Source organism: Peromyscus leucopus, chromosome 14 (genome assembly GCF_004664715.2).
Source record: "Peromyscus leucopus breed LL Stock chromosome 14, UCI_PerLeu_2.1, whole genome shotgun sequence".
NCBI lineage: Eukaryota > Metazoa > Chordata > Mammalia > Rodentia > Cricetidae > Peromyscus > Peromyscus leucopus.
This window is the reverse complement of record NC_051075.1, coordinates 47,668,337-47,692,034: the sequence shown is the minus strand read 5'-3', so window position 1 is coordinate 47,692,034 and position 23,698 is coordinate 47,668,337. Positions and strand designations below refer to the sequence as shown.

The 23,698-nt window shown below is 49.2% G+C and overlaps 2 long non-coding RNA genes across 2 annotated transcripts; one reads left to right on the top strand and one right to left on the bottom strand.

Moving 5' to 3' along the window:
• Window positions 1-210: 210 nt before the first annotated feature.
• LOC119088998 lies at window positions 211-18,877 on the top strand. The gene is made up of 3 exons (XR_005092766.1): window positions 211-758; window positions 17,105-17,352; window positions 18,791-18,877. It is a non-coding gene; the product is annotated as an uncharacterized LOC119088998 (long non-coding RNA).
• On the bottom strand, window positions 17,346-23,604 carry LOC119088997. Its single transcript, XR_005092765.1, has 7 exons — window positions 23,442-23,604; window positions 20,395-21,301; window positions 19,188-19,329; window positions 18,783-18,911; window positions 18,489-18,613; window positions 17,890-18,059; window positions 17,346-17,782 (listed from the first exon to the last, which is right to left on the bottom strand). It is a non-coding gene; the product is annotated as an uncharacterized LOC119088997 (long non-coding RNA).
• Window positions 23,605-23,698: the final 94 nt, after the last annotated feature.

Genomic DNA, 23,698 nt, shown 5'->3' with positions numbered 1-23,698 from the left:
GCTGCCTGGCCATCCTTCCTGTACAACCAAAGGGATAGCTCCATGTTCAGTGAGAAACTGTCTCAAAAAATAAGATGACATCAATAGAAGAGAACATTAGATATCATCCTCTGGCCTCCACACAATGTACTCATACTCACACGTACACATGCACATGAATGGGCGTGCCACATACACACACACACACACACACACACACACACACACACAAGTAAAATTGAAACACGTATTTATTGAGGATTTGGAAAACATAGAAGAGTATAAAGGAGAAAATTGTACTACTTAACAATCCCATTCAGAAACAATTGTGATTATTAATAAGTTAATTTCCAGGGTTTTTTTCATGTAAAATTTACATCAGCTCATTTCTTACAATTATCTGTCTATCTAGACGATTCTATAAGTTTATGATCTTTGACTCAGGTGTTTATTTTATTTTTTTTATAATAAAAGTAGCTTCTATCCATCCGCCGCCCCGGGAAGTACATCTCCTAGTTCAGTTTTTCTGTGTCTTTTCCAATGGGCGGGAAGACATCTTCCCTGTGTGCAGGGAGTTATGTAATTTGTCTAAATCACACAGCACTAAAGGAAGAACAAACCCACAAATCTGGGTGTGTCTGGGGCTCACATTCCCTTCAGCAGATGTTCGGTTCTCAGAAACGCAGGCCGCTCCCTCCGGCCAGCTGTGACCCCTGGAGGAAGAGTGTCTGATGGGGGTTGAGCAGTGCCCGGGCCCGTCAGCCAGTGAGGACAGAGAGGTAGGAGCTCTCTCCGCCCCCTTTCTCCTTCCCACCTTCTCCACACGCAAGAAGCCAAGAAGCTGAACTAGCTAGACGGCAGGTTAGCCCACAGGGACCTGGTGGGGGTTTGCTTTGATAAAATAATGTAACTCAAACCTTTTGCAGGGGGATCAAATTAAGAGGAGGTCGGAAAACTCGGTCCTGTTGTTCTCAGATCCAGCAGCGCCAGAGAGGGTGTCGAATTTTGTTGTTGTTGCTCACACTGTGGTTTGCAGTTGGAACTTGGTGCAGATACGGTTTCTTCTCTCCCCAGCCCTCTGTTCTCCATAGAAACTTCCCTCTTGGACAAGTCATGACGGGAGCACCCTGATCCGCTCTCTAGCAGCCACTGAGGGAGACACTTCCTCAAGCAGATCCAGGCCCAAGGGTTGGGGGAACATTGGCTGCTCCCTCCGAAGGGGACAGCCTGTTGTCAACGGCTTCTGTTCAGCACCGGCGTCACCCAGCCAGTCAGGGCCACCCCTGGCTGACAGTAAGGGTGTCTTTCCCCTTATCCTTTACCACTTAGGGGCCCTGTGAGCTAAGTCCTGAGCAGTCAAGTGGCCCAACTCCCACGGGCCTCGAAACAAGGCGAATGTTTTCCCGTGCGAGGCACTCTGCCACCGCCGTTGAGGTGAGCCAGGCTGGGGTGCCGGTGGGTGGGTGAGTCAGCGACCGAAATGCCCTCTCTCCATCGTACTTACATAACTCTAAACACAGGCTTGGCCTTCCCAACCACCACTCATGTGGCGGTGGCGCACCAGAGCCTATTTCCGGAAGGAGGTGCGCGTGGGAAAAATGTTTTCCAAGCAGCGTGGGCACCCAGGCTACCACAGCACCCCCTCGGCAACAGTACTTCCTCTCTAGTCCTGGCGGTGCGAGACACAGCAAAGGGTGAAGACGGCTTTTCTGGTGTGCCCAGTGGCCGCCGGCTGTGATGACCCCGGCTGGCGGCGGCAATCCCAGCACTCCGGAGGATGAGGCAAAAGGACCATGAGCTTGAGTCTAGCTAGGGCTACATCTCAGGACCTGGTTGGTCTCAAAACAAACAAACAAACAAACTGATCGACCAGCAAACAAATATTCAAGGACAGAGAACAAGCGCAGTGAGGGCAAACACATAAAGCACTGAACGCTTGGTACACACCCTTCTCCGTACCTGGCTATGACGGCTCATGTATTTACCCATTACACAGGTGAGAAAACTGAGACCTGAGGTTAGATGATACTCTTTCTCTCCCTTTCAGGACCGAGGGTTGAATCTTGGACCTCATGCGTGCTAGGCAAGCACTGCATCGTTGAGCTGTATCCCCAGTCCTAAATGACTTCCCCAACGTTACAGAGCTCCAGGAATTCTAGTTTCTTAACAGTTTGAAAGTCCACGTGACGGAAGTGATAGGGTTGGGAGGAATCACAAGTCCCACGTATTCTCCATCAGATAGCTTGTCAGACCCAAGGATGGCTCCCCTTGGAGACTGACACTTGTCATGTCACCCTTCAGCTTTGTGGACTCCATAGAAGTCACAGCTGGCTTCCAGAAAGGGGAGAAAGTCCTCCCCACTCCTGCACTGTCCAGCACTGTTTGGTACTTGGGGTGAGTGTGACCAGCTCCTTGTCATGCCACTGGGTCTGGGGATCGCACTGCAGAGAGACCCTGACATGCTCATCTCTCCAGACAGGGAAGTTACTCCCCAAGAAGAGACCCCAGCTGGGGAGACCCTGGGGGGCTGAACTGCTCACACTCAGGTGTGGCTTGGCCAGGAAGACCTCCAGGACTTACAGCCTTCCACCAAGAAGACGCCATGGTGGTTATCATGGCTTCAAGCTCCAGGTCAGAGGACCTGTAGGAGGGTGTCCCATGACCTTGGAGTAGAAATCTGTGATACCGTAAAATGGTTTCCCGTTACTGCTCTAGTGAGTTTCCATAGAGCGCCTTATGGCAATGCAAACATTATTTTATACTTCTGGGGTCAAAAGTCTGGGGGCTATAATTAAGCCAGTCAGGGCCTCACTTATTTCTGGAGGTGCAGGGGTAAGATCCACTGTCTTGCCTTTGGCGGCATCTAGAAGCCATCCATCTTCCTTGGCTCCTGGATCCTTCCGCCTTCAAGCCAGCCATGGCTCATGGAGTCTTTCTTATGTCGCGTAACTCTGACGTGACCGTTTCTGCTGTCCACGAGGCACTTACCCAGTCTAGGATCGTCTCAAGTCAACTAGCTTGGGTCTTCACCCCATTTCCTACCGTGATTGCTTCCCATCACACGACATATGGATTCGGGTGTCAACGGTATGGGGATGCCATTGCTCTGCTTTGCACAGGCCTCACATGCAAGAGCGACGGTCCTCTGTCATGACACTCTTGTCTTAGCAGGGTAGGCTAAGCAGTGGGTGGTCTCTGCTGCACACAGTGGGGACCTGCTTTAGAGAGAACATCGGGGAAGTGTGTTTCAGGCACTGTCTCACTGCGGTCAACGCATAACCCTCCCGCCTCGGTATCCAAGTGCCGGTATTTACACTGGTGTGTGCCATCACACCTGGTACATGATTTGTTCCAGAAAGCTACACACACACCCTCCTCCTTCTAGTTCATCTTTACTGCTGTTGTCTCTGCCGTCCTCATCTTTTTTCTGTGTGTGTGTGTATATGTGTGTGTGGTGTGTATGTGTGTGGTGTGTGTGTGTATGTGTGGTGTGTGTGTGTGTATGTGTGGTATGTGTGTGTGTGGTGTGTATGTGTGTGTGTTTGTGTGTGTGGTGTGTGTGGTGTGTGTGTAAGTGTATGTGTGTGTATATGTGTGTGTGTGGTGTGTGTATGTGTGTGTATGTGTGTGTATATGTGTGTGTGTGGTGTGTGTATGTGTGTGTGTGTGTGTGTCTCGGGGGGATCGAACCCAGGTCTCATGCTTGGTAGGCAGGCACTGCACTGTTGAGGTCAGCCCTAGTCTCTGGTCTCTGCTCTTGTGTCTTGGAAACGCCCCAGGACTAGATCTGCAATGTGTCTGGTCCTTGTTAGAACCTAGGGAAGAAGGGAGGGCCTTCCTTCCGTGTGGCCTGCCTGAGAGAGTCTGAATTCCTCCTGAACAATGACGGCATGGGACGGTGTGTAGGGAAAGATGGACGATCGCCACTGTTAACCCAGTTCTAAAATCTAGCGCATTTCCCTGATCATATGTCTTCGATCAGTTAGGGACTCCTTATTTAAAACCAACGTTAGCCTGCGGGCTCATTCACCTTCAAACCAGAGCCGTGAGAGTCCCTCAGTTTTCTAGCTTTATCTTGACTCCCCACCCTACCCCCACCCCTCCACTTCATCCAGTCAGGGCTCTCTATGTTTTTCTTCCTACTCTGCTTTGGTCAGCTCTCTATGTTGGCCTGTGGGAGCCTGAAAAAGTTTCATTTTAAAACCGAGGCATATTTTAGAACTTCGGTATGTCTGAGCCCCTTCCGGATGGTGACAGCTGCTCCCTCTGTGGGTCCTCAGAGGGTTGGTGACCTTTCCTAGCACCACCACCCCCATCTGCGATAAGGCTAGTGACAGCACTTCCCAACAGGGCTGGAGTGGGGAAGGGTACATCAGGTAGCAGCCCACGGACAGAAGAGCTGTGACTCTCTCCGCTGCTATTCTTATCCAAGCGGGAGATGCGGTATGAACCTCTTCTCTCCCAACCACAGAACCAGCCTTTTTTTTTTTTTTTTTTTTTTTTTTTTTTTTTTTTTTTTTTTAGTTGTTGTTGTTTTGGTTTTGTTTAATTTAGTTTTGAGACAGGGATTCACTGTATAGCCTTGGCTGGCCCAGAACCTACTATATGGACCAGGCTGGCCTCGAACTCACAGAGCTCCACCTGCCTCTGCCTCCCAAGCACTGAGACTAAAGGCGTGCGCCACCATGCTGGACGGAGCCAGCTTTTGATATCACCAGAATGTTGACATTCAAGCCACCCGAGTGAACACATTTCAAAGCAACGTCTCCTTTTGTTCTTTCTCTAGGAATATTATTCCTAGAATAATATATTCTTCAAGGACTGTTTCTTACAATAAAGGGCAGACATGGAGGTATAGTAAGTGAGTAGATGATAGGCAGATGGAGAGGGAGGCACTTACGTCAGGGACAAAATAAAGCCCTTCTGCACAGCTTGAGTTGGGGACATTCGGCACAGTGGTTTCTCTGTGGGCTATTTGGTGCCCACTGTTTACCCAGATCCTGACCCAAATTCAAACCGGAACTTCCGGGATGGCGCCACCTTGCCCTGACAAGCAATCTGAATTTATTAACTCAAGATGCCTCCCAGGCAATCCATCTCATGACCAGATCCTGGCCAAGACCTCTCTAACCCAACTTTCAACCCTCTGTGCCCCAACTCACCAGTCTGCACTTTGGGTCACAGCTTTGAATGCCGTGGGACCGTCCTTGAGGTCTGTAAAGAAGTGCTTGCCCTCAGATACCTCCCCACACCAAGGCCATTTGCAGCCCTCATGGAGTGTGTCCTGGTTTCCACACCCTGCAGGCTGCCTCCCAAATGCCAGAAGAGCTCCCGAGTCCAAGGACCTTGACTCTCAGTGGCACACACATTCACAGATTCCTCCAAGGTACACCCCTACATGAGCGCTCTCTGGGATTGGGTTCCTTGCCGCGGGCTTCTGCTGAGGAAAAGCCTTGGAGTTAGGAAAGCTGTCAGAGACTGTTTTGCACAACATCAAACACATTCCAGGCCTTATCTAATCAGGGAGCCTTCTTCAACAGCCCTGCAGAGCTGTTCCTGCAAAACATTCCCCAGCCAGGGCGAGGGCCTTGATTCTAAAGGCAAAGTAATGGCTCTTTTGGCACAGGCCAAGTTGGCTGGCAGCTGGAGCTTTGAGGTGACCTCTGACCCTCTCCCACAGTTCCTCCCAAGTCCCACCGCACCAGCCTAAGCCACCCTCAAATCCCAGGCTCTAATTGGCTCTGGTTTGTTTTGCTCTTTCCCTTCTAGCCAGTCCTTCAAAAGGCACTTCAATAATTGTTTGAGGCACGAAAAAGGCAGGGCTCAGCTTTCCAAACTGGAATTGGAGGTAATTACTGTCTTCCATCCGCGAGCTGGTACATGCTGCAAATCACATGGCTCCGGGTTGCTTTACAGCCGGTGGCCAGGCCTCTGAGCTACAGGAGGATTAGAGAGAGCTCACAAAGGCTCTGCTCCAGAGAGTGAAGAATCCACACATCTCAGAAATGCTAGAGGAGTCGTCCATGTTCTTCTGCTGTCCCCCTCCAGACTGCCTGGGAGGTTTGGCCTGAAGAGACTATGACTTCAGCTCCATTTTGGAAGTTTGGGGTTTGCTTTTTTGCTTTGTTGTCTCTCAAGAGACAGGAGCTGACCCGACACATAACTCCCTTCTTGTTTGAAATTAATAATCATAGACTGACCTAGGCTGCCCAACCTCAGAACAGGGCTCAACCCAGCCAGGCTAAGACCCACCTCGAAGAACCAGAATAGGGATTCATTTTGTGCTTTTAAAACAGTAGACCCAAATGTGGGGAATCTCTGTATTACTTCCCTTAGGCTCCACGTGGGGACCTGGAGGACCTTGCTTAAATCACAGCCTACCTCTGATCAGCTGACTCACAGGACCTCCCCCATGGAGTGCAAGCAGGAGTTGACCCCACCTCCAAGAGTGTAAGAGGTCCATGTGAAGTGCCTGGTTTGGGGCCTGTATATACTAAGTGTTCAATAAATGTTAGCTAACGTTAACTGGTCCAGGGAAGGGCTTCTTGCTGCCAAAGGAGCCAGTCTGAACAGTTTGGAGAAAGAAGCCACTGTGAGAACAACATAAGGAAGCAGGAAGAGAGAGGTACCCGCCCCCAACCCAAGATGTCTTCCCTCCCAAGAGAACTGTCTTAAACATCCGGTTGCCTGAGACTCCAGGCTGGATATCTCAAGAAATGTGAATAGCTGTGTTCCCCTTCCCCTCCCCGCTTAGAAGCACTGAGAAGCAACGGGTTTGGATTGAGTTAGAGACTGTTCAAATTCTGAGACCCAGAAATTGCTGTCCTGGTTTATGGGAAGGCAGGAGACAGGACTGTATCAAGTGTAGCCTGGGGGCCCTGGGTGATGCAGGGAGGAGCTGGGTCTCACCCTTGCCCTTCCTTACTCGCCATCCTGAATGACCTCATCCAGGTGGAGGGCGCTGTCACTAGCTGCTGACACTTCCCTCTCCAACGTCCTACTCAGAACTCTCAATGTCCTCTAACCTTGACCAATCAAGCCACATCACAGCAAGGACTCCATGGACGTTCTCTCAAAGCAGATGACCTTTCAAGGCTGCTGGCCTTTCTGTTTGTACCACACATTCTGCTTTCAGGGCCCTAAAGACAATGCATAAGCACACACTTATCTGTATATTTATTTGTTTAATATCTGTTTCCCGATAAACTAAAGTTCATGTGGATGAGGCCAAGTTTCTTTGTCCTTTTTTCTCTAACCTGCTTGCCTGTGAACTTCCTTTATTCTGTCTATGCAGATCTGAGTGATCTAATATGGATCTGGTAGGATCTTTCCACATATTTGCTGAATGAGTGATCCATCTATCTATCTATCTATCTATCTATCTATCTATCTATCTATCTATCTATCTATCTATCTATCTATCTCCTTCTCTGAGTAGTTATAGTACTGGGAATCAAACTCAGGGCGTCTGAGCATGTTAGGCAAATGTTCTACCACGAAGCTATATCCTCAAGCCCTGAATTCATGATTCCAGAGCAGACACAGTTCCTGTAGTCAAGAAGAGTCTCTGGGTACAAAAGAGAGACTGAAAAACACTTGAAATCACATCTTGTTCTCCTCAAGTGGGCCTTTTGACCTTGCCTGCCTTGTAGTTGATGAAGTTTCATGTTTAATAACAGCCCTGAATTGTTAGGATAAACACACCAGGCACAGTCGTGAACAACTGCAAGCTTAAATGCCTGAAACAGGGCGTGCCTGCAATGTAGGCACCAACATGCTTGACGCTCAGTTATCTACTCCAGCGCATAATCTAATAGCCAGTAATCTAATAGTTTACAATTGAATATCCTACAGCCCGGAAAGTTTTACATGTGGTTTTGGACTATGTTTCTGAATTTGCATTGAATGTGAGCAGCTCTGATAGTTTAAGAATTCATTTGAGCTCCTCTGTCCAGTGATTGGCTTCGGTGGCCTAGTAAGGACTCTCCTGGACTCCCAGTACATGCAGAAGAAATACTGCATTGTGCTTGCTTGGGAAGGAAGCATATTTACCTTTCAGTCACAGAAACTGGGGGTCCAGACCCCAGCTCTTCCATGTGCCAGCTCTATCTTTTTTTCTTTCCATCACTATCTACCATCCAAGACTGCCCGCTCAGTCGGATGCACAACCAGTCTACAGTAGAGCTGGGCTCCCCCCCCCCAACACACACACACACAAACATCTTCTTTTTCACAACTGGGAAAAGATTTGTTTCTTCTCTTTCTTTTTAAGCATTTTTTTTTATTACGTGTATGTATGTGTGTGTGTGTGTGTGTGTGTGTGTGTGTGTGTGTGTGTGTGTGTGTGTATGTGTGTGTACATGCATACATTTGTACCTATGTGCCAGAGACCATTCTCTCTTCCCACCATGTGGGTCTGGGAGATTGAATTTGGGTCTTCAGGCTTGGCAGAAAGTGTTCTTACTGGCTGAACCACCTTGCCATCTCCTTGTCTCTCATTTTCCTTTTTTTTTTTTTTCCTCCCGCCTTAATGTGCCTTCTCTTCCTGGCTCAATGGGAGGCAGTCCATGGGTCTTTGCTTTGAAAAGCAAGCCTAGTTTGAAAGTTCTTGATTCTGCCTGTACACTTCTGAAAGGACGACTCTCCTAGTCTCAGGCTGGCCGAGGGCTCCCTGTGCCCTACTGGCCACACTGCAGGATGGAACTGGGAGGACTTTCTTCTTGATGGGGCATGCATCTATCTGGGCATGTGCTTGTGTTGGGTCAAAATCTCAAGGCTGCAAAGTGGAGACATCCTGAGATCCAACGCAGAGCCAATTGTGTTGTCAGTGAGTAGCTGGAATCCCAGAATTCCCACCTCCTTTTCCTGTCACGGAGTTATATCTCGAGGTAAAATAGCTGCCGCTTCTCAAGCCAACTGGGACTGACGCCAGCTGTTTATTCCAGATGCCAGAGCCAGATGCACACCCACTCTCCTCTCCCACTCCCTAAGCCTGAAGTCTCAAATTTTATTGAATTTATTAATAGCCTTAGGGGTTTGCTAAGGGAGCTTTCCTACCGGCTCTGCCTCCAGAGAAACAGACCTCCTTAGTTCAGGATGGCCAGGAAATCTACATGTTAAACAGCAACACTCCCACTCCATCTCATCTCTCTGGAATTCTAATGCAATCCCCCTGGGAATAATATGGAGAAGGATAGATAATTGCTATGGTGGAGGCCCTGGTGGGTCGGTAAATGCATGGCAATCAGCAAGGGAGTCTGATTTGCAGCTTGCCAATATCTGGGGTGCAAATATGCCCATTGCTCTCACTTCAAACTACCATGTCACTGAGATTTGTCCCAGCTGTGAAGATGGGGGAAAGTATGTGCAAGCCCACGGTTCCAGCATACCATAGGGTGGCGGCATGCCGTGGAAGCTTCTGGAAGGCTCCGGGTGCTGGTCCCCACTCTTAGTGCAGAAGGTCACTATTTAGTATGGGATGCATGTCTTCTAAGTCTTTCCCTAAATCCTCAAGTCTTCTCATGGTTTGCTCCGGTGACTGGTTTCCAATGATCCCGTGTGGCTTCAAACCAGAAAAAGAGGAAGAAGGAAGAGGAAAAAAAAGGGGGGGGGAGTGCAGTTAGTATGGGATGCTGGCCTTGGCCTCGCTGCTCATCTTACTCAGCTGGCTTCTAGCGGGAAGGGCATCTCAAACACCTTCATCCAACACCTTCATCCGATAAGCTTTCTGCTCATCTCCCGTCAACCCGATCCTGTTGACCTGGAGGATGATGAAAAGACTGGGTGTCGGGGACCCGAAAGTACAAAAGGGGATGGAGGAGGTCTGTGGGGTACTTGTAGGACCCAAGGTCACTGGCCTCTTAAGGCGTCTCCTTTGTTTCCCGGCTCTGGTCTCATGTTGGAAGGTTTTGGTGACTTCCTCCTGCCCCCCAACCAGGCGAACAGATGTGTAAAGGTCTCCAGTTCCCAGGGCTCAGGACACGGCTGCCTGCTGCTCTTGCCTGCAGACCTGGGCCCGCCCTCAGACAGAAGAGCCACACAGTCACTAACCATAGACCGATGGACCAGTGAGGTGTAGGGTTCAAGCCTATTCTGCCTTTCTGCCAGCTAAACTGAGCAAGAATGAGAAAACAGCAGCTCCCTGCTCTGTGGCAGGAGTCTGTAGGCACTGTGGAAGAGGTAAGGTCCCGGCCCTTCTACACAGCCTGCGGGCCGGCTGCTCTCTAGGTAGACCTCGCAGGTACTGCTGGCATGAGAGCCTCGCCAGCTCGGGCCTGGAGCAAGAAGGAAACCTACTGGTTTGAAAAGGGGTCTTTTCTGCATCCACTGAGCTTCAGCGCACTTCAGATGAAGGGGAGCATCAGAGCCACATAGGAAGGGAGCAGGGATTGGCTTCCTCGTCTGCTCTATTTATTCAACACTGATCGTCTGAGGAATTTCTCAGACTTACCAGTGGGACAAACAAAAGCATGAAGATGACCCTAATTGACTTTAAATAAAGAACCTGTTTCATATCCAATCTAACCATTGGAAAAGGCTGCTCTTTAGTGATAAATTTTCTAGCTATAGGAAAGGCGGCTACTACAGTTGTGCGCAGAGGCTTGGTACATGCATGACTTAGCACATAGCATAGTCACCTGAAACGGGACACCTAATGCAATGGCACACATTCCTGAAAGCACTGGCTCTCGTGGTGAGTCTGAAGGACCTCTGCAACCCATGAGACACTACCGGGGTGTCTGCAAGGCTACAAACACTTTCATGATAAAGCAAGATGCTGTTTCCTTTCTTACCATGCTGACATTTGGTTAAAATTGCTGGTGCCAGACTATTCTGACCATCATAGTACTCTTCAGAGCTACAGACTTTTGGGGTAGGTACATGGATACCAGGTTCACTCCAGAATGTTCTAGATGAAGCAGTTTATGAAAGCTTGCCCACAGTTCGCTTGTTTCCTATTCTGTATGATGAGCTGAGACAGAGGTGTGGGGCCTAGCTATGAAATCCTGCTGTGAACTGACTGTCTTAGGGAAGCACAAGGGGGTGCTGTCAATGAAACAAGCCCCTTTCACAGAAGGCAAAAGGCCAGATAACCATGGGCAGTCGGCAGACTATTTGGTAGACATTTTCTGAAGAATGAAAAATGGAAAGAAAAAAAAAAAAAACGCACAGCAAAACAACTACCTGAGATTACCATACAAAAATAATTGACAGTTTATGAGGTCAACATAGAAGCTTGGAGCTAAACTTAGGATTTCTGGAAACTTCTATGTGCCCCAGAGAGCTTGGCACTCCCCCCCTCCTCCACACACACTTACAGACCTTTCTGATTAAATCAACAGTGTCATTAACAAACACAAAGTTTTAGTTTTCATCACGGAATATATCAAACTGGGGAGATCTGCATAGTTTAATGAAGCAATATTTTCCAAATGACCCAAGCATACCCCAAAGACCTATTCAAAGTACAAGCCGGACCCAGTGGTTTTAACGTACTCAAGTACACAGAGTTCACTGCCTCGGTTTCAGAGTCCACATCGCAAATAACCTTCAGTATGTCAATGAAGACCTGTAATCGTCTGAAAAGGCCATTAAAGGGTTCCTCTCTTTTCCAACAATGTGTCTGTGGAGGGAGGCTGTGTTTTCTTCCCAGACTGCAACCAAAACAACATCGGTACAACTGATTGGCTGCAGAAGTAGATACGAGAACCCAGCTGTTTTCTATTAAGCCAGACATTAGATTTGCAAAAAATGTACAATGCTGCCGCTCTTCTCCCCAGGTTTTATTTTGTTTTAGTAAGCAGGGGTTTTTTTTTTTTTTTTTTTTTTTTTTTTTGCAATGAATGGTTATTTCAATTTTAAATGGTTTAATTTTTTAACAAATGACTAAATATTAAATTTATTCATTTAAATGAATAAGTATAAATGCACTAACATTTTCTGTCTTCATTTATAATATAATAAAAATCATTTAATTATTTATTGTTGCATAACAAAGTACCCCCCAGCCCATTAGAGTAAAGCAACAATACTCCTTGGTTGTTTCCCATAGCTGCTGAGACCCAGGTATGCCTTGTGTGGGTCAGGGTCTCAGGAGGTTGTAGCTATCAGAAAGCTGTACGGAGGTTAGGCATCAGTTCTCAATCTGTGGGTCGGGACCCCTTGGTGTCTCATATCAGATATTTACATTACGATTCATAACAGTAGCAACATTACAGTTACAAAGTGGTAACACAAATAATTTTTGGGTTAGGGGTCACCACAACATGAGGGACTGTATCAAATGGTGTCAGCATTGGGAAGTTTGGGAAGCACTGGATTGGAGGATCTCTCCTGAGACAGTTGACTCACAGCCTGGCCAGTTGCTGGCTGTTGATGGCAGGGCTTGGCTTTTCTCCGTGAGATTTCCCAGTCTACTCAAACCACCGTGACTGGCCTTCTTCAGAGTGAGCATAGGAGACGGGTTAGAACCCGCAGGTCCTTTTATGACCCTGCTTCTGAACCGCACACCATCACTCCTGTCACTATTTGTGACATGGACTGGCTCTGGGTGAGCAAACACAAGCATGAGTTCTAGTTGGTGAGAATCCAGAGACTGTCACTCCAGGATTTACCAATAGATAGAATCCACACAAACGGAGACTCTTTAGGGGTCTTCAATAAAACTTCAGGGCACAATGCAGTGGTTTGAGATCGCTAGCCTGAAGAAATTGGTCTATATCCCTAAAGTCTTTGCTATTTACTTACTGATTGTCTCCTATGGTTGACAGTTAGGCCATCATTTCGGCAGCGTCTCAGTCACTTAGCCCTCCCCAAGCCCTAGCTGAGGCCCTGTTTCTTTTGAATGAAAGATAACCATTTATTGTAAAAATAACTGCTTACACTTACTAAAACAAAGCAAAACTGGGTGAGAAAGAACAACAGCATTGCACATTTTTGAAAATTCCTTTAATGTCTGGCTTAATAGCTGGTTATTGAAGACTCCTTTGTGAGTCTTCAAAGATTTTTTTTTTAAATGTGTGTGTGTGTGTGTGTGTGTGCCTATGTGCGTTGTATGTGTACCATATGAGTGCAGGTACCTGCTGAGGCCACAAGAGGGCATCAGATCTCCTGAAACTGGAGTTATAGGTTTGTGAGCTGCCAGATGTGGTTGCTGTAAACCGATGCCCGATCCTCTGTCATAGCAGTATGTGCTCCTAACTGCTGAGACAACTCGCCAGCCCCGAAGAAGGGAAACTTCCCGACTATGCTATTGTTCCCACAACGCCATGACTCTGCTTCAAACTCGGGTTTCTGTAGCCACAATGCAGAATATCAACCACCATGCATACGATCAGAGTGAGCTACCTGGACCTCCCCTTGTGAGTTTTCACTCTTCCCTTTACCCTACTTGTTTTATTGCTGTGTTTTGTTTTTGTTTGGTTTCCGCATAGTGATAGCTGGGATTGCGCCATCGTTAGTCCTTCTGGGGCAGGCTCCCTGGACAGTCATAGTCTCCAAGAGTGGGGTCACTAATGGGCAAAGAAGAGCAGCTGTGAGGGAAGTGCTTGTAGGCACCGGGAGAGCGAGCAAGCAGAGAACTAACAGCCCAAGTGAGGTCACTGCCCTTCCAGAGTTGACAGTTCTAGAAGCTGGCTGACACAGAAGCAAAAGCATCACAAACAAGCAAGCTCTGCGCTCTTCTAGGAAGTTACAAGAGAGAAAAATTGGAAAATGAAGACAGGGAAATGCAAGACCTGTGGAAAGTTATTGAGGTTAACACAGATGATCAGGGTTCTGTCAGCCTCACCAAAGAAGGGAAATTTGAGTGAAGACATGTAAAAGTGAGGAAGCTAGCCAGAGGGAGCAGTTGCAGCCAATGGCCTAGGGTGGACACACATCTGGTGCCTTCTGAAGGAAGCAAGGAGGCCAATGTGACCAGAGTAGAATCACCGAGGCCGGGGAGAGGTCTGAGCATTGACAGTGCCGAGTGATTTAGTGTCTTGGTGGCCGAGGTAGAAATTGGTTGTACTCTGAATGCGATGGGTGCGTCTTGAGCCTGTTTGGAAGGGTTTGAGGGACACAGGAAATAATCTCACTATTATGCTGAGAACACATTTTAGAGCAACTGGAAGTAGGGAGACCAGCCTGTGGGAGATGAAGGAGGGAGACAGTTAGGAGCTTCTGTAGCATCAACTAGGGAAGAGACCAGGATGTGCCAACTAGGGTGGAGAAGACCAACTAGGGTGGCTGAGACCAGGCTGTGCCAGTGGAGCTATGAGGATGGGCTGGATTCTGGGTAATTTTGACAATGGAACCAACAGGACTTAACGGAAGCTTGAAAGTGGGGGAGACTGGAGAGGACTGAGATCAAGGAGGACCCCAAGGCGTTGATCTGAACAGCTCAAAGCCTGGCATTGTATTGAAAAAGATGTAGTTTGAAAGGAGAGATTTAAGACCTTTTCATTGAGGGGTTGGGCATTTAGCTCAGTGGTAGAGCGCTTGCCTAGCAAGCGCAAGGCCCTGGGTTCGGTCCTCAGCTCCAGGAAAAAAAAAAGACTTTTCATTGGACTGGGTGAGTTAGGTTCTTCCCTGAGCTTTCCCCGAGACCCCGGCGGGGACCCCAGTGGCATTTGCTTCCCGGGTTCCAGCCATACCTCCCCAGGGCAGAGACTGGGACAGCTGGTCAGGTTCTCTACTGCCTGCTTCTTGGAAAACCAAAGCCAGCCGCTGACTGTGTGAAATTTTATTTCAGGGAGTGTGAGAATGTTAGTCTTGGGCCTCTCATTCTTCCCCTGTCTTTCTTATCGGAAATGAAAGAAAACAGGCAGTGGAGATAGGATCTCAGCCGAACAATTCTGGAAGGTGATTGGGAGTTGAAAACAAATCTCCCCTGAAATGCATGAAGCAGGTGGGGAGAAGTTCAACTCCAGCTCTTAAGCCACACAGTATCCTGCCCAGCAAAGGACTTCCTCCCAGCCCCAGGCAAACCCCACCTTGTACCCTCCGGATGCCTGTAGTCAGAGGGGCTCTCACAACAAACCCCCAACCTGAGAAAAGGAAGGCTGATCTGCAGATAGATACCAGAAGGCTGCTTGAGAGCCTCTCTCTAGAATGGTGCTCCCCAAAGGGACACAAGAGGTGGGACTTCGGCCGGGCGTTGGTGGCGCACGCCTTTAATCCCAGCACTCGGGAGGCAGAGCCAGGCGGATCTCTGTGAGTTCGAGGCCAGCCTGGGCTACCAAGTGAGCTCCAGGAAAGGCGCAAAGCTACACAGAGAAACCCTGTCTCGAAAAACCAAAAAAAAAAAAAAAAAAAAAAAGAGGTGGGACTTCAGGGTTTTGTTTTTGGGGTGTGTGTGTGTGTGTGTGCGCGCGCGCGCGCGCGCGCGCACTCGCGTTTCTCAGATGCCTTGGTTTTTTGATATAGGGTCTCTCATAGGTCTGGAACTCACAAAGTAGGATCAGCTGACCAGCCAGCAAAAAAAAAGAAGGATCTGTTTTGTCTCCATCTCCCTGTGGCACATACCTCTATGCCAGGCATTTTTTACCTGGGTTCCGGGGATCGAACTCAGGTCCACATGCACGTACAGCAAGCGTGTTACCAGCTGACCCGTATCCACAGCCCTGGCTTCTTTCAGAGTATTGTGAGAGATTGAACACCTGGCTTGAGCCAAAAGGAGTCTATCGTCTTTGCAGCGCTGGGAATCGAACCCAGGGCCTTGTGCATAGTAGGCAACTGCTCCGCTGCCGAGCTGCATTCTCAGCCCTTTTTGTGTGTTTTTGTTGTTGTTTTAATTTTTTTTAAAAATTTGAGACAAGGTCTTACTAAGTTGCTCCAACAGACCTTGAACTTTCAGTCCTCCTGCCTCAGCTTCCTGAGTAGCTTGGCTCATAGTCCCGTGCCATTATGCCTGGCATCAAAAGACATATTTTCATGATTAGAACTGTGTGTTTCATTAGGACTTTATACCACTAACCATAGTCAAGCCCTTAGCAATGACTGAAACCTCCAGACTCCTTTACTGAACCACAATATGTTAACCTTTCCACTAAATAAAGCAGGACCAGAGCTCCCGAATTCTGGCTTAGATCAGTCAGCAGAGAGTTGACAGGGCAGGTTCTCCAGGGTCTGGGATTACTAAGGAAAATAAGGATCATGTTGTCCTGTGGGGAATGCACCTTGAGTGCCTCTTATCCCCCCCATTTCACATGTCAGAACACAGAGGCACAGGACAGTGAGTGACTCACCACGCAGCATGCCAGTAACAGGGTCACATTTGGAGAGTCACGGAAGTCTCAGAGGCTACCATTTTTCCGGCACCTTCCATGAGCTAGGCACATACTCTGTACTTTGCATCAGCCTGTTCAGTGCCTGTGGAAACTGGTCAACACAAGTTCTTATCTTGAAGGATAAGTTCCGGGTTTTCATTGTCCAATCTAGGAGCCTCTGGCCCTGTGTAGCCACTGGGTGTTCGGCACGTGGTGAGTGAGCCCACGGAGCCATTTTTCAAACTTGATTTCATCTCAATTGAAATACAGTTACACATGGCTAATGGCTGTTGGATTGGTCAGTGGAGTTCTCTGTGGCTCAGTTGACCCGAAAGCTAGTGAAGTGACAAGGTGAGCCGATCTCAGGCCTGGCTGAGCTCCAAATGCACACCTTCCCTTTCCCTGTCTCCTCTCGGGTAAAGGCCAGTGCCTGGCATTGTGCCAAGGGAAAAGGCACAGGAAGGAAACTGACCAGACAATATGCGATCGGCCAAAGATAAAGCCAGCTCCTAGAAGGTGGGCCTGTATTTGTGCTGGAGGCCCTGAGGTGGAGGGTGAGACCCTGCGCCAGGGCCTGTCATGGCCCTGCTGGCTGAGGGTTCCGTGACTCCCCAGCTCCCACTCCCACTGTTTAAACAACAGCATTTCCCTTTTCCGGGCTTACTACCAATCAACTAATGGGTAGCAAGGCAGTGAGCGCCAAGGCTCAGCCTCACCCATCAAAATACGTGGCCTCCCTCTAAGGCTTCCACTTGAGACACTCACTGCCCGTGAGGTACAGCTATCATGTGTTCTGTGCAAACGTTGAACCCAAGCCCGGGCACGGCTTTACCAGTCTTTCCATGACCTTCCAGTGTTCATCTCTGCTTCCTCAGCCCTGCGCCAAAGCCTCTGAGGATATCGGTGATGCTGGGAACAAATCTGAAGTCGCCATTTCCACGGCCAGGTCCTGCCCTCTCTGACCCTTCACCCTGTGTCCCCTTCACTCTGCGCCAGCTCCCTGATGTCCACCAAACCAGCCAAACTCATCCAGGCCCAGGCTTTCACACATCACTCTTCCCTTCTGACTGGAATATTCTTCCTGCTCTGGACCTGGCTTATTCTCTTCAGAGGGGTCTCTGAGGTAGGTCCCAGTGTGTGTCAAACAGTGCGTGTGTACCACCATCTCTTAGCCTGTGTTAATTTACCAAGGCACTTATCACGAGCAGATAGTCATTCTCCATATGGGCAGGTCACAAATCTGAGGATCCAACCAATTGTGAATGGAAAACATTCAATAAGAAAGTCCCCTTCCTTGCAAACAGGCACAGATCCCTCTCCTTGTCTTTATTCTGTAAAGAGTACAATAGAGTGGCTATTATATGCAGTGCATTTGCATTGTGTTCAGCATCACAAACAATGTCGAGGTGACACACAGTATGTGACAACTTGTACATAGCTTAAGCGTGAGCACTGTTCTGCTACCTGTGGGTTCTGATATCGGTGGGTGTCCTGGAATCAGTTCCCCATGGTTACGAGGTATGACTCTACGCTTGTTTGGTTACATCTGTCACCTGCAGTAAACAGGATAGAGAAGAAAGAGGTCTTCTTTATTTTTACCCTGTATGTCCAGGATCTAGAATGGAGTCGCCGGTCACACGGCTGGCTACTCACTGGATACCTGTGAAATGAGGGAACGGAGGCATGCACCTCCCACCGACTGCCTTGAGTACCGGGGTGGAGGCTCCAGAGGTTGGATGTGGCTCCCTCTGTGCAGATCAGCACTTCCGTGATTTGGATCCCGAGCCACGAGAAACAAAAGGATTTGCTGCTGCTTAAATTTCTTCTGCCCTGGGAAAGTTAAAGATCACAGATAATCCAAAGCGCAGTGCCAAGTCCTCTGATTTATAATCAGGGAACTATTCTCGTGGAGGTAAACAAGAGCGAGGGACTGACAATCGAGCGTGGGAGGAGAGTGATGCGAAGCAGACGGAGGAGGGTTGTGCTTGCCTCCAGGGTCCCACCCGACCTCACTCAAACTTGCATCCAGAGAATCTCCTCCACTTTCTACAACCCCTTGGGCCGTGCTGCCTTGATGGCTGCTCGGAGTAGGGGGGTCGACGCAAACCGTAGGAACATCAGTTAAGTCCCATCTATAATGGTACCCCATACTCCTCTGAAGAGCTCAACCAGAGATGGCAAATGTTTCCCGAGATGCCAAGCCTCCCTGAGGAGTGGAGGGGTCTCTTTCCCTCTTCGATGAGCATCGCAGAAACTTACCTCCGTCTCCCTTTAGTAAGTTCCAAGCAGCAAGGTTAGCAATGCCCAGAAGTGTCTAACGCACAGGAGGGGCAGTAGATATTGAATGAGTCAGTGAGAACGCCAAACCAAAGGAGAATGTTGACCTGGGGAGGAATGATGTAGATAAGCGAATCCTGCATCCAAGGTCAGGAGCTGTGGGCAGGACTCCCTACGCCAGCTATGTGGTTCTGTGCATGCCTCAGTTTCCCCATGCATACTAGGAAAGTGTAACTCTTCTCCCAGCTCTGATGCTGTGTAACTTTCTGGACATACCTTCACAGCTCTGTTGTGGACTAGCTCTTGTGTCTCCCTGGGAGTAAGACCAGCTGCTCTGGGACACAGCATCGTTACGGAACAGCAGTTCCCCCAGAATATTTTCCACATTCTCCACTGCAGAAGGTTCTGGAAGAGAGTCATCCTCAGAATTGGAAGTCAAACCAGACTGGGGCCAATTTATCCGACGATGCCACCTGAACAGAAGCCCCCGTGGCCACTCCTCAGGTGAGTCTTTGACTGGGTTGCAGCAAATGCCTTTTATCTGAACCCAGAAGAAATCACCTCTATAGCGTGGAGAGATTTTGGTCCACTTTTTTCCTCTCCATAGCTCAGCTTGGAGCTCTGTGTACCAAGTAAAGGCCCCAGCACCAGAGGGCCACTGCCTCCCAGGTCTTTAGATACCTGTGCTGGCCTGGATCGTTCTCCTGGCCACTTGATTGAAAGCTGCCTCTGAATTCAGCATTTCCTCCCACACAGAAGGATCCCAAAGCTCCAGGTCAGCAGAATTCAGACGTCTCTTCCACTTGTATCGACTTTTCACAGCCTAGAGTCACCAAGAAGAGAGACAGTATCTGCTGAGGTGTCTCAGTGGGTGCAGGACTCCAGAACCACTTCAGATGAGGACTCCTGTGGCCTCAGTTTCCCCAGGTGGGATGTAAGCACTGCCTGTCACAGCCTCATGGCCCCTTTCCCATGACAGGGATATATGAGGCAGGGGCTTTCCTTTTCCCTCACTCTAGAGAGAAACATTTTTATGATCCCAGTAACCGAACAACCTAAGAAAATCATGGCATCCACCAGCCGCATGAAAACCATGGCAAAAGCCTCCATGTTCTCAACGGGACCCTGGGAACCTCATGCTATCTGAAGCCTTAAGTGGCAAGGGCCTTGCTGAAGGCCTTGGGACACCAGCTGATGGCTGATGAAGGGGCTTTAACGTGCCACTGAAATTCTCTTTTCCAAAATAACCACTTTGAAACTTGTTAATTACGGACACACAACTGGCCCCAGCTCCCCAACAGGACCAGGCTCTTCCACCAGGGAGAGCAGGGTTCTAAGGCTAGAGGCTGCCATGGCGCTACACATGCTTTGTGTTGGGGGAATTAGCTTTAGGAAGAGAATCCAAATTAATTAAAACCACATGGCCACTCCCTCCACCCCCAGCCTCGCACTCCACCTCCCTCCCCTGGAGACAGAGGCTGGTTCAGTCTAATTTGGTCCAGTGTTTTTGTTTCCTAAAATCTGTCTTGGGCTCTGGGCCATTAATAGGTTGCAGTTGATTTTAATCTACATGAATCAGAAACCTCGCTTCTTTGGTTTTAAGGAGATTACAAATTGTGTGTCCCACAAAGTTGGGATGGAGGGGAAAGGCCCTGGGTGCGGAGGGGGAGGGGAGCGGGGGCGGGGGAACGCATCCTGGAAGGTACAGAATCTCTGCTCTCCATTAAGCAGCCAGTTTGAATGAGCCTGTGAGTTCTCAAAGCTGGGGGAAGGGAGCTAAAAGGCAGGAAGGGTCTTGTTGTGCTGACCCCATGGCAGGCACACAGGACTTGGGCCTGTGTAAACAGAGCTAAAACCAAGATCTGGATAAGCAGAGGCTTCTACTCACCAGCCTTCAACAAATTAACTCCCCACACTCTTGCTGGGCATCGACCATAAGTTAATGCTGTGAGCAGCAAACCCGCGGTCCGCTGGTCTGATCAGGCCCCCAACCTGACTTGGTAAATAAAGTTTTATTAGAACACAGCAGTGCCAATTTCCTTAGGCATTGTCTATGGCCGCTTTAATAGTTGTGGCAGAAAGCTGAAGATGTTTACTCTCCGCCCTGCTGCGGTGAAAGTTTGCCAACCCGGAGTTACAGAATTCCGCTGACTCTTCCCTGGCAGACACTCTGCGTATAGGACATCAAAGGACAGATTTAGAATTCCTCCAGTTCCCACAACATGCAGGTCCTTCCAGACATTATCCTGCAGGAAAATGTCTCTGTGTTCATTTAACCAATGGCAATGAAAGACAGTACCACTGAGGTAAGGACACTGAGCACTTGGCCTCACAACCCTCCTCTTGCATCCACAGAGAGAAGAGCAGTTTCGGAGACACAGTCACCCTTTAAACCTCTGACTAGTGCTCCTGTGGCAAACAGCACTTAGGAAGAGCTGGGTCCCTGAGCCATACAACACTCCTGTTTGTTAGGTGACATAATGCAGGGACTAGGGTGCACAGCCCTGATGTGTCCGTCACACACGCCAGTTCACAAATGACCTGGTGCTGGTGCCAGCCTTGGGCAAGCATGCCTTCATTTCAGAGGCAAAGGAAAATAGCACCAGCTATTGCATGGGAGGTGGGGTGGAGGGGCAGGATTAGGGGTAAGAATGAGACCAGCCAGATCTCACTCCTAAAACCATTTCTCTCAAGGCCCCTCAGCGAGTGAGTGTTGGGCATCCTCTTCTCAGATCTGTAGGTCCTATGCTGGTCTTCCTGCATCCAGGATCTCAGGGAGAAGCAGCTGTCTTCCCCTAGGTAACAGGGAGAAGATTTTGATTCTAGGATGGCCATGGAGACAAAGGTACACTTGAGGGTGCTTGGGACAGACAGAGCGGGTGAGTCTTAGCCTTTCCTGAAAACAAAAACGCCAGTGAGGAGACTCCAGTTCAGATGGCAGTGAGGATCTTCTAAGGCTTGTGGCGCCGAATGATTCATGGGATCATTTTGAGGACAAGCAGGGAAGTAGGAATTAACTGGCATCCTTCCAGGTCTAGTCAAGCAGGTGGACAAGAAAAGTCTGTCTGGCGTGCACAAGCATCTGCCCTGGAGCCCACTTCTGCAGGGTAGAGCCCAGCCTGGACCACATGCTGTCATTACAGTGGTTTTCAGTCCCCTGCTCATGCCTGGGCCTGGAACCGTAGATCAATAGGGCGCTACAATGCTTTGCATGGCAGGCTGACTCTTCAGGGAACTGGGCTAACAGGAGCTGGACGTTCCTCCAAAGGCCATCATTCTAGACCTCACTGTCTACCCGTTTCCACCTGGGCCCCTGGGGTTCCTCGCAAACTCCTCCTTGTTCTTTAGGCATCAGTGCAGAAGAGTTCCAGCAGTTAATAAAGAAGCCCAGTCTTTAGAGTCTTGCTATTGTTTGATGGTCTCTATGTGACTAGTGACTGTGAATTGCCTGCCCAAGGGTGACAGAGGGACTCACTCCATCTGGGCAGAGACTGAGGAAGCCCTCATCACCATGATGGCTCTGTAGCAGGTCAGGGCAAAACCTGGGAAATGATCCCATCAGAATATCTGAGTCCCCCTCATCTTGGGACTCTGCTTAGCTATGGCCTTCTGTGGAGTTAGGCGTTAGTTAGCGTTTCGCATGTTGGAAAATAAACCACAACACCTCCAGCTTTCACATCTGAATGACCCTCAGGGCCTTCTCTAGTACCTGTGCTTCTGGCCACACCAAGGGTCATGTACAGTCTTCAAAGTTACTTTGTCTAGACTTGGTTCCAGGCTGTTTCACTGAACCCAGTGTCCAGGAAATGTTTGCTATTGTTTCTTTTAGTCTAGACCAAGAAGAACAGAGGCAGAACCAGGGACCCAAGTAGGCATTTGGGCCACCTGATTTAACAAGGTCCAGAGCTTTGCTAAAACAGTGGGGGTACTGTGCAGAGCTGGGATCGCAGTCATGGCCCTTGCATGGAACACAGTGCACCGTGACTAAAGGGGGGTCATCTCATGTGCCCTGTGAACTGGGCACCACCTGAACACGGCAAGACAGCCTCTGAAGAGGTCATATACCAATGAGTTTGTTCACAGAATGCAGCTTCTCGCCCTGTTGAGGTGGTCAGAAATCCCTGTCCTCTGTCCCTGTCACATGTGGCCAAGCTTCCCTACTCACTCAGTGTGGGCTACCAGGCTGGGGATCCCGAGCCCTCACACCAAGAACAAGGTACTTTAGCCAAGCTCTGCTCTACCCTTCTGCGCCTACCAAACGAAGCAAAAGAGGATGAAACAGAGAAAACGCTCATAAACACTTCCTGGGGCTGGGCTGACAAACTCCAACTCTAAGCAGAGCAAGCCAGACGAGTTGAAAGGCGTATAAATGCATCCACAAAATCCTCAAGCTGTCACGAAGGAGCAGTCTGAGTGCTTGGATGGCTCCAGAGCAAGGGAGAGGATGTGATTGTAAAAAGGGCCGGGGACGGGGGCCCAGAGCCTCAGTTCCAGGCCCACACCACAGAAAGCAAGCTTCCCCCCTAGGGCACAGATGGGTGGGAATTGTAGATTCATGTTGAAAATTGATTTCATGTGCCCTTCAAAAGAAGCAAGGCAGGGACCTCCCTTCACACTCTCCTGCCCTGCTGAGTCACCGTAGACTCTAACTGCTGAGACCTGGAGTTTCTGCTATCAGCTGCATTTTGTGTCCTGTGTAAACACAGGGCTGGTAATTAGCACAGGAAATGAGCTTCACCCCGCACTCAGTGTGTACCAGCCTGTGGGATGGGGAGCTGCCAGGCTCCTCTACCTGAAAACATTCACAGGCTCCCAGACCTTTCTCTGTGTCTTCCCTGTAGGGCACTGCCATGCATGCATACACACCCACAAACACAAAATTTCCCTGGTCCCCTCTTCCCATAACAGAGACCACTGCCCCTAACCAGGACGCACCTCCTTTCTCCAGAACTTCCTTCCCGTAGTTCCCACATGCCTAACTGCTATGGCATGTGTGCACTTGCACGAGCGAGTGTGCACACACCCTCCTCTTCTCCTTAGACACATGGAATTTCTCCTCCCACTAAACACACCCCGCCAAGTACAAAGGAACTCACACAGGAGCCAGGGCTGTTTACATCCCCATGTGTGTACATGCACGCGCACACGCACACACTCGCATATACACACCCCCACAGATCCACATCCCATCT